Genomic DNA, 13,859 nt, shown 5'->3' with positions numbered 1-13,859 from the left:
TGGGGGCTGTGGACTGGGGCAGGGTCTAAACACCAGAGAGCCAGGTAAAGACAGGCTGGGCTGGCAATGGGAGCAGGACTGGAGCCAGCACCTCACCGCCCCCGACCCAGCCTGCTGTGTGACAACCAGCTGGTAGACTCTCCTATCTGGTCTGGATCTGGCTCTCGCTGAGACCCAGATGGCCTCACGGGGGAACTACTGTGACATCTGAGGTTCATGAGAGGAGTAGGGGAGGCCAGAGAAGGGCCCAAGCACAAGCTAAAGAATTAGACCAACTAACATTTACCCCAGATAAACCACACACACACTATGCACTGTGAGGACCACCAGGGGACCTCCCTGACCTTCAGCTTCCTCTTCTGGGAAGGGCTTGGCCTCAGTCTTATTTCAGGCATGGGATGGTGTGTGCCTGGCGCAGCTTACAGTGGGGCTGGTTTTCAGAGGGATTCACCTGATGCACCCACTGTGTAATTAGAGCAGGTTGAGTATCAGTTTATATAACTAGAGAAACTCCACTGAGGGGGTCAGAGGTCGACCTCATCGCATCCTGCATTTGCCAGACAGAGAGGCAGGAGCTAAGAGAGGTTCACAAGTCTCCTAATGGGCCATCCCTGGTGTGCTTTGCAGGATCCCAGACCTGTGCCTGCCCCCCGCCACATCCCACAAGAAAGCTTAACCTGGGTGACACTCCCCACGGCACAGTCAGCGGCTGGCACGCGTCACCCTCTCTGTTAGGTGTCATCCTCTTCTCCCTGTTCTGTAGATAGAAAACCTGAGGCTCCGAGAGGTGGGACAGAGCCTCAGTGGGAGGGCCCAGAGGCTGCAGGCACAGCAAACTGGTACCTGTGAGCAAAGGCCAGGCCGCAAGGCCAGTATCCTCACTGAAGGGCCAGCAGACGTGCCCGCCCAGGAGAGGGGAGCCTGGAGTGTGTTCCCAGCTGACCTATCTTAGGAACAACCTGTTGTGAAATGACTGCGATCTGAACTTCCCTAGAGGAAAACCCATCTTCCCTCGGGGTCTGGAGACCAGCTCTCTGGGGACGGGCCTCCCGGAAAGAACTCACCTCGTGCAGTTTTCTGGTGAGTCACGCATCATGCAGGCTATGGCAATGACAGCCCGATGTGCCATCAGGCCACCCAGTACCATAAGAAACCAGCACGGGGGGCAGCCACATCACGGAGGAGGAAAAAGCAGTGAACGAGATAGAATGCCCCCATTGCAGGGGCTGGGGCAGGAATGAGGTGGAATTCTGAGTCTAGTATGATATGCCCAGATATCCCCAGGACCATCACCCAAAAGCAGCCTTGGGGTGAGGGCATCCTGACAAGTTCCAGGCAGACCCTTGTTTCTCTCCTCCTATGGTTCTGTCTTAGCCTCTTATGAGGTGCGTGTGGGGTGGGGGAGGACGTTTACTGTCAAAAGGGCCAACGCAGTCAGGGATGGGCAGGCAGCCATGGAACAAGATGATGACAGGGGCAAGTTGCCATCCAGTCTCCCCAGTATCATGCACGTGGCTGGAATCTTACCTTCCACTCTCCATCGCTTGAGTCAAGCACTGCCCTTGTAGAGCCCATCATTAGCTGTCGCACCCCCTCACTCCCAGAAAAGACCTGGGAGATGTCAAAACATAGCTGCTTCTCCTCCCCACACCAAGGTGAGCCTCAGCGTGGTGCTTGCTAAAGACAATCTCCCCCACCAGTTTGCCAAGATGTCTGCTCCTCAGCCATCTGGCTCAGGCATTAGGAATCCCTGGGAAAGTTGATACATGCGACTTAGAGGGAAGAAGCAAACAGCTGTTGAAGCCCTGCTCTCCATCAAGCATCTGACAAATACCACCCTGTTAACTCCTCATAGTCACTCAGCATGACAGGTGGGGAAATGGGAGTCAAAGTTGTGACAAGGCAAAGACCAGGACTTGAATCCAGTTCTGTCTGTCTCCAAAGAATCGCACTCTCCCTGGGGGGACAGTTTGTTGGTCCTTCTGCAGCCCCTTTGGTCGAATTCGCTGTCTGATAAATGCGTCAAGCAGAGGATGAGGTAAGGACAGGCGATATGGACAGAAAAGGTAGAAAGGACAGCCAGGTGGCTGGGTGGCTGGGCGCTGTCCACAGAGGCGAGGTGCTGAAAAGCTCACTCCTCCACATTGCTGGGAGAGGGTCAGAGAAGATGTCAGTTCAGTCAGTTCAGTCACTCAGTCGTGTCTGACTCTTTGCAACTGCAACATGCCAGGTGTCCCTGTCCATCACCAACTCCCAGAGCTTGCTCAAACCCATGTCCATAGAGTCAGTGATGCCATCCAACCATCCCATTCTCTGTCGTGCCCTTCCTGCCTTCAATCTTGCCCAACATCAGGGTCTTTTCCAATGAGTCAGTTCTTCACATCGGGTGGCCAAAGTATTAGAGCTTCAGCTTCAGCATCAGTCCTTCCAATGACTATTCAGGACTGATTTCCTTTATAATGGACTGGTTGGATCTCCTTGGGTCCAAGGGACTCTCAAGAGTCTTCTCCAACACCACAGTTCAAAAGCATAAATTCTTCAGTGCTCAGCTTTCTTTATGGTCCAGATCTCTTGACCTTTGTTGGCCAAATAATGTCTCTGCTTTTTAATATGCTGTCTAGGTTTGTCATAGCTTTTCTTCCAAGGAGCAAGTGTCTTTTAATTTCATGGGGGAGAATATTGTGGTGGTCCCTGAGAATCCCACTTATTCTATCCTGAATGTATGCCTCCCACAGGAAAAGTCGATGTCTCCCAACTTGCTCCAACTCCTTCAATCCCTTTCTTTCTATTGCACTCATTGCATTTCTATTTAGACCTTCTTGACCTCCATCCATTTATATCCACCTCTGGGAGTACCCTCTGTGCACGTATGCCTCATTATAAAAGTCTTACAGCTTTCAGAGGAACAAAGGTCACCCAGGAAGGTAAAACCATGAGAAACTACCCGAGTGAGAACCCAGGGCAGCTGAAGTCAGTGAGTCTGGAAGGACTGAAGATTGGAAGGACTGATATGGTGGCTGAATCTGTGGTAGCTGGGCTGACGTTCAGTTCAGTTCAGTTCAGTCGCTCAGTCATGTCCAACTCTTTGCAACCCCATGGGCTGCAGCATACCATGCTTCCCTTTCCATCACCAACTCCCAGAGCTCACTCAAACTTGTATCCATTGAGTCAGTGATGCCATCCAACCATCTCATCCTCTGTCGTACCCTTCTCCTGCCTTCAATCATTTCCAGCATCAGAAGAAAAGCTGGGATTCAGGTACAACAAGAAGCAGGTGAAGAAACTGGTGTCAACTGAAGCAAGGAAGCTACTCGGCACAAAGTCTGTGACCAAATGGTGATGGCTCTGGCCACTGTGTTGACCTGTGACCAGGAGGGTAGTGCTCTAGGCTCAAGCAAGGACTGGACCAGGTGAGGGTCATCCCCTGAAAGCCAAGGAAGGCCGTGACTCAGTGATTCCCTCATTCAGCTGTACCTATCCAGTGCTTACTATGTGCAGTCATGATACCACCACCCCCTGGAATCTTCTCCTGACCTTCCCCACTCCCACCAAAGCTGGGGACACCCACGTGTTGCTCGTGTGAACTTCCATCTCCCCCCACACTGGACCACGTCCCATGGGGCTGGAACGTGGCTGCCGCCCCTACTTCCGCATCCCCACTGCCTAAAACAATGATCAGCTCCTTGGAATCACTCAATGTTGTTGAACAAATTCATTGACTGAATTGCTATTATTTTCTCATGGAAACGTCAAGCTAGAGAGCTTTGCTGTCAAGTAGCCCAGGTTCAAGATCTGAGCACTTATGCTGTAAGGCTGTGGACTTCAGCCGTGTGCCTCTGCTTCCCCAGCCCTCCAACAGGGACTATGACTCTGAAACACAGACACCTTCTCTTGGGGGCATCACAGGGAGAACAGGAAGCGACAGACTGGAGACAGCTTCACCCAAAGCAAGCAGTCATGCACATTTTATCTCCTTCCAGCTTATTCTCCAGAAAGGAGCCTCTTTGTCATCCCACATCAGAAGGACAGCACCCTGCAGGGCTCAGGAGCTCAAAAGACACGTGGAGGATGATCGCAGTGATTCACACGTGGGAGGATGCCTAGGGACCAGCTGGGGCCCTGAAGCAAGTTGAGTCATCTTGGATCCGATTGGAAAAGTATTTGTAGTTGAATTATTGGCCAGGATTGGGTTAAAGTCCCCAAACTGGTCTGAGGCCAACTGAAATGAATTGAAGGAATTGAATTTTGCCAAATCAAAGAAAGGAAATCGAATTCTAGAGAAAGAATTCAATAGAATGGCATTGAAAGGAAACTGACCCAATTTGATTTGGATTGAGTCAAGGTGAAAACTGAAGACAGTTGGATCTGAGGTCTGGGGTTGAACTGAGAGGAAGGATGGGGAAGACTTGGGGGCAGATGACATCACGTGAATTGAGTTGAAGTGACATTTTCAGAACATGTGACTACAGCTTGCGTTCATTTTATCTGGAGTCAGGGTAGACCGCCCCAGAGTTGCCCCAGCTGCACTTAGTCTCTGGATTTGGTTGTTTGGAGAGCATTTATGGAGCACCTACTGCACACATCTGCTCGGCTGAGGCCTTGGACATCAGGGGAGTCCAACTTGGCCTGGTGGCTAAGGGGCTCAGGCTCAATAGCCCATTGTGTGCTGAGGACCAGCGGTCTGCCCAGGACAGCCGCAAACAGGATGGGCCAGGAGGAGCCCTAAGGAGGCTGGCCTCACGAGGGTGCCCTCCTTTGGCACCCGACCTGGAGGGTGCTGTGCACCGTGGCAGGGAGCCACATCTCGGGCCACAGGGACCAGCACCAGGAAGGCTGTGGGGCTGTGGCTCTGACCCTCAGTTTTCTCTTCTGTAAAACATGGACAATAGCTTCCTTGGAGGAGAGTTCCAGAAGATGGGGAAGTCAGAGTTTCTCTTCTCCACTAACAGCCACCTCACTAGCCCCAGATGATAGCTGAATCTCTCCTTTTAGTTCCCCAAAGACACTGTGATTCTGAAGCCTGTGACCACCTGCCCATCTCCTAGAGGCCACAGGCCCAGGCAGAGTGACCACTTCCAGTTCTCAGGGTTCACTTACCTCCTGCGGCTTCTCCACAGAGATCCCGAGTGCCACCAAAAGCCACTTGCCAAGTCTCCTCAGCCCTCCCTGTGTCTCACCTTTCAGGACCTGCAGCCTTCCTGTGGGCTCAGTAACATAAACACCTCCTCCAGGAAAGCGTCTACTGCGCCCAGGGCTCACACCACCCCAGGGCCAAGCTGTTTTCACCTCTGAGCCCAGGGCTATGCGTAGGGTAGGTGACACGGCCCATCTGTGTGGGGTTTTACCCCCCAGTTTGTTCCCATTTTGAAGGCTTCAAGGACCATCTTGAATGATGAGTCTCAGGGCTCCTTCCCCTTCTCAGCATAAGCATAACAGGAATCACCAGAGCACGTGCTGACCCAGAAAGAAGAGCTGAGCTGCTTCTGAGCTTTTTTGCATCGTTTCTCTGTTATTTTTCCCCAAGTTGTGTCAAGTTCAAGGATTCTTAGTCAATTAGTCTAAGAATACGTTGGCCTTGTTGTCAGATTTCTAATAAACATTTTGTGCACGTGTGGAACTGCAAATGCATGCCTCCTGCCAGGGCCTCCTGAGCCCTCTCAACTCCTGGCGTTGTCTGGATTGGTTTCTATTTTACTGGGAAGGGAGTGAGACAGGCAAGGCTGGAACACACTGCCCTTCCTGGAGGGCAAGGGCTCCTTCAGCCCATCTGCACACAAGGTGGGTTTCGATCTTAGCACTGCCCTGGGGGCTAGTGGGGCCACGGAAGGGCCTCTCCACTCCCATCCCAGCCGTCACTTAGCCACCCTGGGGCAACCTGAGGTCCAAGCCCCGTGTTCAGATCCACATCTCCCACTTAGCTGTCCTACCCTTGCCAGAGGCCTTAACTTCTCTGAGCCTCAGTTTTCACATCGTTAAAGTGGGGATAATAATACCTGCTTCCCAGGGGTGTTGTGTGGATTAAATGAAATGATGAGTGGAAAATGCTTCACACACACAGCAGTGCACGCATCTCATATCAGCATCTGCTTAAGAAACAGTGAGTATTGCTGCTACTTCCAATAATAGTAACGAGGTTGATGACGATACTGGGAGTTTGGGGTTAACAGACGCAAACTCGTGTATATAGGATAAATGAACAACGACCTACTGTAGAGCACAGAGAATTGTATTCGATATCCTGTAATAAGCCATAATGGAAAAGAACATATATATATATATATTAATATACATAACTGAGTCACTTTGCTGTATAGCAGAAATTAACACTGAAAGTCAACTGTATATCAGTAAAATTTTTTAAAATAAGAATTGTTAACAGTAATAATACAGCAAATATATTCACGAATCCATCACACTTTTTGCAGGGTAAAGCATACTCTTTAAAATTTTTTTGAAAATTCTAGGAAAATAGAAAGAAAAAATAGACATAAAAAAAGCACCAGTCCATAAAATTCACTCTCAACATCATGGTGCTTGCACACAGGTTTTCCTCCACGTGTAAGATTTTCGTTTGTTTTTCCCTATCGTTTAAACACCTCCTTCTCTTTTAAAAAAAAAGTCTGAACTTTACATCATATGCATTTCTATGTTTTTGCAGATATTCTTATAAGCTCTTTATTTAATAAAGAAATTAAGCCTCTGTCTGTCATATTTGCTGCAAATATATTTCCCAGGCCATATTTTTTTGCCTTTTTATTTGGTGGTTTAATTTTGACATGCAGAAGATTTTCATTTTTATGCAGTCAAATCTGTCCATATTTTCTCTCCTGATTCCTTGTATTAGTTCTAAACTTAGGAAATCTTCCCTCTCCAGAGGCGTGATGAATATTAAATTCTACTTAATTCTCACTTTTCTGGGCCCTGATTTTTTTTTTTAATATACTTAACGCTAATCCAAAGGGAATTCATCTCCTGAGCGGGTCTAGATGGGGCTGAGCCTGCTGCCATCAACCTTCACAGAGGAGGGGTCTCCTCTCGGCTCCCAAGGCCCCGCAGCACCCTCCCAGGGTCCGCTGCCTTGCCAGCCTCCCGGAGCCTGGCCTCTGCCAACGCTGTGCCCTCCCGGCCCACATCCGCCTGACCAATGGCTGAAATGAGCCCATGGCTGGAAATTTACTTCCAGAGGACAAATGAGTTTGAAATGCTCAAAAGTGAGTCCAAGAGAAAAATGACCTCAAAAGTGGGACAAATTGCTGCTAGTGCGACACGTTTGGTGAACAACATCTTCCAGCAACTCCGTCCTGCGCTCCTGCCTCTGGGCCGGCTCCTGGCCACCCAAGCCACTCCCCCTCCCCCAAGGACTCCCATCCCCTTCCCCAGGGCTGCTCCCCCAGGGCTCCCTTCAGGACCTCCCTTTAAGGCTCACAACCCTCCTGGGAGAGGAGGCAGCACCGCCCACACTGCAGATGACAAACCGAGGCCCCAGGGTGCCGCAGGCTCCATGGCCACCGAGGGAAGGAGAGGAGGATGCGACCATGGCCCAGGTTGTGGGGTCTGGAGCTCTGCCAACCTGTAATGCCCCCACCACTGTCCTGCCCTCCGTGGGCCTGAGGAGTGAGGGAGGAGGAGGCAGCTGTGCCGGGCGTGCCCTGGGCCGGGGGTGTGGCATCACAGCCACCACCATCTTGGGGCACAGGGAACCCGGAGCTTGAGCAGGCCCCAGGCCACCCCGTCTGTTGCCCCCTCCTGCAAGCCCAAGACCAGTGGCTGATCCTCCACGGCCCCCCACCCAGCCCTGCGGAGTTTCTGCTCAGAGCGCCGTGGCTCACGGCTCGGCCGCCTGAGACCTGCACTCACACTGCTCAGTTCCGTTCCTCCCGGAGAAGCCCACGTGGGAATCACGGCCAAAGGGAAGAGAAACTGTTCTTCAACAGGAGCAAGAAAGACCCGCTCAGGCTGGAGTGACAGCTTGACTGAAAGAGAGATTCAGGTCAGTCCAGAGGGTCCCCCACCCCAAATGTGAGGCGGCTGAGCCCGGGACAAAGCCAGTGCCATACTGCCGGCTCACTCCTGGGAGGGGGAGCAGGAAAGGAGGGGGGCGGGTAAAGAGCCACTGATGCCTGGAGCCCCCCACGGGGGACACGCAGGACCAAGAAATGTGGCAGAAGCCTCCTGATCCACCCCCCCACACACAGGACAAGGGACAGACCTCAGACTCAGTTCACCAGGTCAGGGACTCCTCCAGCAGGCAGGGCAGAGGGAGAAAGCAGCAGCACCCGTCAGGGCATCGTCCAGTTTGACCTTGAGGACAGGCTCACACTGGGCAGTGCCACCGCCATTGTGCAAATGGCAAGGCAGGGGCAGAGGAGGTGACAGACTCAGAGCAGGGGGTTGGGGGCTGAGCCTGATGGTCTCCAGCGAGCAGGTGGGCAGTAAGTGGGCGCTGAGACCCGGTTCCGGTTTCTGGAACGAGGCCCTGGCATGGAGACATTCTGGAAAGGACCATAAATCGCCAGGTGCTGACGGATGCAGGCAGGGTGGGGGGACACCTAGCAGCGGCATTCGGATGCCGGCATGTTTATGGGCTTCCGAGATGCTCACCAGGTGGAGAGGGAATGCTCGGCTTATTAATTTCCTAGTTAATCATGCGGGACGTTTGGTAATTAGAGCACTCTCGTCCCTGATCACGCTGGCCAGCCCCAGACTGGGCCATAAGTCACTCCCAGTGGTGGGAACAGGTGCCAGGAGCCACAGCCCCCGGACCTGACAACGGGAGGCACTGCTGAGGGGCCATCTCCGACCCCCACCATCTAGAGCCTCAGGCATATTGTGCGGGATCCCTGGCTCATCTGAACCTGGAATCATCCAAGTCTCCACCCCCGTGAGTGAACATGTGCGCCTTTTGTCTCAGCACGTGGGTCGTCCTGTGCAGCCAGCAGCCTGGACCGCTCCTGCCAGCGTCAAGGTTGCCGCGTCCCCAGTCACCATGCAGGGTCCCGTGGTGGGGCGGTGGCAGGGGACGTGGGCAGGAGGACACTTCTGGGACTGCGTCTGGTGCTGAGGTCAGGAGAGCAGGAGGCTGGCTTGAGAGGGGAACTCCAGCGCTTGAGCTGTGACCAAGGGAAGGCAGCAGTGTGTGCAGGGACCAGGGGCAGAGGCCAGCGCATGCAAAGGCCTGGGGGCAGAGAAGAGCTTGGGGAGGACTCTCTGATCGGGTCTGGGTGGCATGAGGGCCTACGGGGGACACCACCGCTAAGACATCACCCAAAATGGCCAGTTCTCTCTGCTGCTGCTGCAGCCTCATCTCATTCCCCTGGGCCTCGTCCCCCTGGCCTCCCCAGCACTTCTTACAGGACAGCCAGGAGTCCATCAGATCGTGACTCCCGCCAGTGCAAATCCCCGCCAGGGCTCCCGTGTGCTTCGTGGGCTGCCCACACTCTCCAGGCCTGTGGCCACAGCCAGTCTCCACAGATTCCCCTGAAGCCCCCGCTAGGCCATGCTGGCCGCCCACAGATGTGTCCTGATGCCCCGGGACCATGGCCTCTGCCAGGTGGCATCCTCGCCCCTCCTCTCTGCCAGTCACGGTCATGCTTCAGAGCGTCACTGAGGACCCTCCCCAGGGCAGCACCCCCGACCCTGTGGACCAGGCCGGAGCACTCAGCACCACGTGCCAGTTCTTCCCATGACGCGTCCCAGGTGCAGTCTTCCATCTGATCCTGTGACTGTTTGAAGCACATCCATCTCCACACCCCCGAGGCCGGGGGCCTCTCAAGGGAAGAGTGGCCTTTCCTCGTGATGTCCGTGGAACTTCTAGAGCCTGACATAGCATTGGCTGTGTGGTAAGCACACCCCTGTTCACAAACTTGGGAAAGCAGGTTCTCTGTGAATGAATGATATTATTAAGCAAGCTAGAGAAGATTGATTCGGGGTACAATTTAGGGTAGAAAAGGATGGATGGATGAACACCGACACGCACAGAGGCTCTCCTGGAGGGAGATGCTGGGGTCTTTCCAATCTTTTCCTGTGCTTTCCTGTATTTCTGACATCTGAAAAGAAAATATCTATGATCAGAAACCCACAGCAAAGAGTGAGAGGAGAAAGGAGCTGCCTGAAGTAACACGGGGACACGGGGTGTGTGTGGGACTAAAGGCAGAGAGGCGGAGCTCTGTGCTCCAGGGAATAAACTGTCCCCACGGGGCGCCGGCCTGGAGCTCCGGTCCCACTGCACGTGCAGACGCGGCTGGACAATCACGTGAGTAGGTGGCGGGCAGTGGGAGCAGGGTTCTCCCTGTTGGAGAAGGGGAGGGGGCTGGGGTGTTCCCCGTGGGGATGGATTGGCACTGGAGACACCAGGATAAGCACCCGTCTAGCTGAATAGAGATACAGGTGGGCACACACAGAAACGTCCACACATGCGTGTGCACCGGGTTGGTGACACACACACGTGTCCTTGCTCTGTCGGCTGAGAGCCTGGAGCAGTGACACCCGGCAGCAGCAGGCACCCCCAGCACCAGATGTTGGCTTCTAACCCCGTTCTCCAGGCGGGACTCCTTGGAGGAACAGCTGACTCTGGGATGGAGCAGGGCACACACGCGATGATCCCGGGGCACCTGCTGGGTCAGAAAGAGAGGATCTATTCAACCAAGAGCATCACCAGGGAGCATGTCAAGGTCGACAGGAAGAGCTCCTGGTGGCTGCGGCTGGAACAACTCCAGCAACAGAAATACTGTGGCCAGGGATTATACTCCAAAGAATGAACTAGTTACCCTTGAGCTCATACTGACATAAATACATGATTGGATAAATAAATAAATAAATCTGGACAAATCTCCCACGCCAAAAAATCCTAAATAATGTTTGCAGATACTCTGCCCTCATGGAGGGAGCAGGACCTCCCCTCCCTCTCTCCAGACACGGGCCCTGCACAGTGGCTCCCTTCCAAGGCAAACAGGACAGAGAGGGGGTGGCAGTGACCTTCACTGGAGAGCCTGACAAACACTGCCTTCGCCTGTGACCAAGGTCAACACCCACAGTCAAAAACAGTGTTGACAGCCTGTGCTCACGATATAATGTAGTGAGAATGGCATTGTTTGTGTTCTTCCTTCTCAAAACACATCACCCCTGTCTAATCATGAGAAAAACATCAGAGAAATTCTACAAAATATCTGACTCCCTCGAAACTGTCAAGGTCATCCAAAACAAAGAAAGTCTGAGAACGTGCCACGGCCAAGAGGGGCCTCAGCGTGGAGCAGGAAACTGAGATTTGAACAAAGACAGAGTTCATTTAATAACAATCTATCAATACTGATTTGTTAGCTGTAGCAAATGCACCACAGTCATGTAAGATGTTATTAATAGCAGGAAACGGGTGTGGGTATATGGGAACTCTCTGTACCATCTCTGAATTTTTTCTATAAATCTAAAACTATCCCACAATGTAAAGTTTATTTTTAAAATCACAGTGAGTTGTATCAACAAAAACAAATCAGAAAAGAACTGGCATCATTCTAAGAGAAAGAAGAGCAAGATTTGGGGACAGACAGAGACACAGAGGAGAGGCCACGTGATGATGGAGTCAGACAGCGATGGAGCTGCCAACATTGCAGGGCCCCAGAAGCCAGAGGATTCAGGAAGGACCCTTCCCCAGAGGCCTTAGGGGCAGTGCGGCCCTGCCCACAACTTTTGGACTTTTAGCCTCCAGGACTGTAAGAGAATCCACTCCTGTTGCTTTAAGCCACCTGTCTGTGGTGATTTGTTGCAGCAGTCCTTCGAGACGCATGCCATGTCCTACCATTTCATTCCTCATTTCACACTTGGAGGAATCAGAAAAGGGGATGCAACTATATTCCTCATTCATGGCTGAACTGCCTGCAGCTCAGAGAGGTTAAGACATGAGCCCAAGAGTGTTCAGCTCACTTCCTCATCCCACTGGCCTGGGGCAGCAGTGTCTGGTCTAAATTCACTATCAGGGAGGTCATGGCACTGTGGCCAGGCAAGGCAGGGCTAAGACCCAGCATGCGGGGTGCAAACCCAGCTCAGCCCATGGCTCAACCAGTCTGGGCCGCTGTAACAAAATACTGTACACTGAGGCCTCAGGCGTCAAGGACTTACTCCACACGGTTGTGAAGCTTGGGGGCTGAGAGGGAGATGCCAGCAGGGTCAGGTCTGGTGAGGACTCGCTCACTGGCTTTCAGACTTCTTGCCGTAGTCTCAGATCATGTGTCTCTTCCTCTTTTCATAAGGACACTAATTCCATACTGGGGCCCCACCCTCGTGACCCCATCTAACCTTAAATGTTTCCCAAAGGAAATGCCTGCCTCCAAACACCATCACACTGGGGATGAGGGCTGCTTGACTGGGGGACACAAACATTCACCTTCCTATGGGCTGTGAGGCTTCAGGCCAGTCTCTCTGCCTCTCTGGATCTCGAGTCTCCCCATCTGTGAATCAGTTCCAGCAGCATTGCCTGCTTCATGGAGATGTTAAACGGTCAATACACGCTAATTACTTGGCAGAGCACCCGTGAAGATCTGTGTTCACCTTCCACTGGTCACCCTGACCACAGCCCCAGGCTCAGTGCCACAAATACCACACGAGTGGGACACCCCCAGCCCTTCTCACGCCTCTCCCTGAGGGTCCCCCTTGCTCCTTTCTGAAGCCCAGGCATAGGGTCTGCAGGGCTGTTGACACACCTCCCTGCTGTAGAAACTGCCCCCAAAAATGTGGGTGACTCATCTTCAGGGCACAGTTCACTCCAGCACCCCACTCTGCTGGGGCCAGGTCTCCACCTCCATCCCCCCCGGCCCGGCCTGGCACTCACCCGCTTCTTCCTGCCGACACTGCTCACAGCCAGCCAGGACTCATCCTTGGCCACGTCCATTCAGCCAATCGAGAAGCTCTCCCTTAGTGGTGACATGTCACTCATGGGCTAGACCATTTCAAGCCCCAGGAAAGGCAACACCCCTTCTCCATGCACCTCCTCCCCATGTGGCTAGAGCCCCAGCTGTGTGACCTTGGCAGACCGCTTACCCCCTCTGACCCACATCTTTACTGTGAAATGTGAGTGATGACCATGACATCACAGAGCGGCTGCTTGGGGTCCATGAGAGTATCCATGTGAATGCCTCCAACTCAGCGCCTTGCCTAAGAGGTGCTTGAGAAGTGTCATAAATGGATCTTTCCCTCCTTTATGGTGAGTCAAGGGGACATTCTGCAGACAGGCCCCTGCCTTCATCATGGGGCACAGAAGAATCACTGAAAAACATAAAAATCACATTTTTACTGTTATTAAAGTAATAAGCATTGACTGCAAAAATCATAAAATTTTTTTTAAAAAGCTAAGACAATACCTAAAGGAATGATGAAGTGAAAGAAAATTACTGGCAATCTCATCTTTTGGAGCCATTAAAATGTTGGTAAATAGGTTTTTAAGCTTCATGTTCTACATTATTCTTAGAGCTGGAGAGCAGGAGTGATGGGGAGAGAGAGAGAGGATTGTGAGAAGTGGCCCCATTTGGGACACACTGCCTGTGCTCTGTGATCACGTGCAGTACCTCCCGCCATGGACAGCTTTCCACATCAATAAACTCAAGTCCACATCATCTCCGAGCCGCCCGGGAGCCCACGCCACGGACCGGCCATTGTCTCTCTCACCTCCCTCTGCCGCTGCCCCTTCGGTTCATCTCCAGTCCCGCCTTGAACACTGGCTGGTCATTCACAAAGCCCACTGCAAGAGCATCATCACACTCACACCCACAGGCTCACACCCAGTGATTTCATCCACAAAGCCCACTGCAAGAGCATCATCGCACTCACACCCACAGGCTCACACCCAGTGCTTTTGTCATAATCCACCCCTG

At 52.7% G+C, this 13,859-nt stretch overlaps 2 long non-coding RNA genes across 8 annotated transcripts; one reads left to right on the top strand and one right to left on the bottom strand.

The window, feature by feature from the left end:
* The first annotated feature begins 6,243 nt into the window (after positions 1 to 6,243).
* LOC138990724 (uncharacterized) lies at positions 6,244 to 12,369 on the top strand. Of its 7 annotated transcripts, none has more exons than XR_011466817.1 (5): positions 6,244 to 7,544; positions 7,794 to 7,990; positions 8,739 to 9,839; positions 10,072 to 10,252; positions 10,542 to 12,369. It is a non-coding gene; the product is annotated as an uncharacterized lncRNA (long non-coding RNA). The 7 variants fall into 7 exon arrangements; XR_011466814.1 differs by having other exon boundaries at positions 6,244 to 7,990; positions 8,739 to 8,881; positions 9,621 to 9,839; XR_011466819.1 differs by having other exon boundaries at positions 6,244 to 7,990; positions 8,739 to 8,881; positions 9,580 to 9,839.
* On the bottom strand, positions 9,855 to 13,268 carry LOC138990725 (uncharacterized). The gene is made up of 3 exons (XR_011466820.1): positions 12,821 to 13,268; positions 10,530 to 10,613; positions 9,855 to 10,046 (listed from the first exon to the last, which is right to left on the bottom strand). It is a non-coding gene; the product is annotated as an uncharacterized lncRNA (long non-coding RNA).
* Between the last annotated feature and the right edge of the window lie 591 nt (positions 13,269 to 13,859).

This window comes from Bos mutus, chromosome 14 (assembly GCF_027580195.1).
Source record: "Bos mutus isolate GX-2022 chromosome 14, NWIPB_WYAK_1.1, whole genome shotgun sequence".
In the NCBI taxonomy this organism is placed as follows: Eukaryota; Metazoa; Chordata; class Mammalia; order Artiodactyla; family Bovidae; genus Bos; species Bos mutus.
The sequence above is the reverse complement of the archived record's forward strand: the minus strand, read 5'-3'. Positions and strand labels throughout refer to the sequence as shown.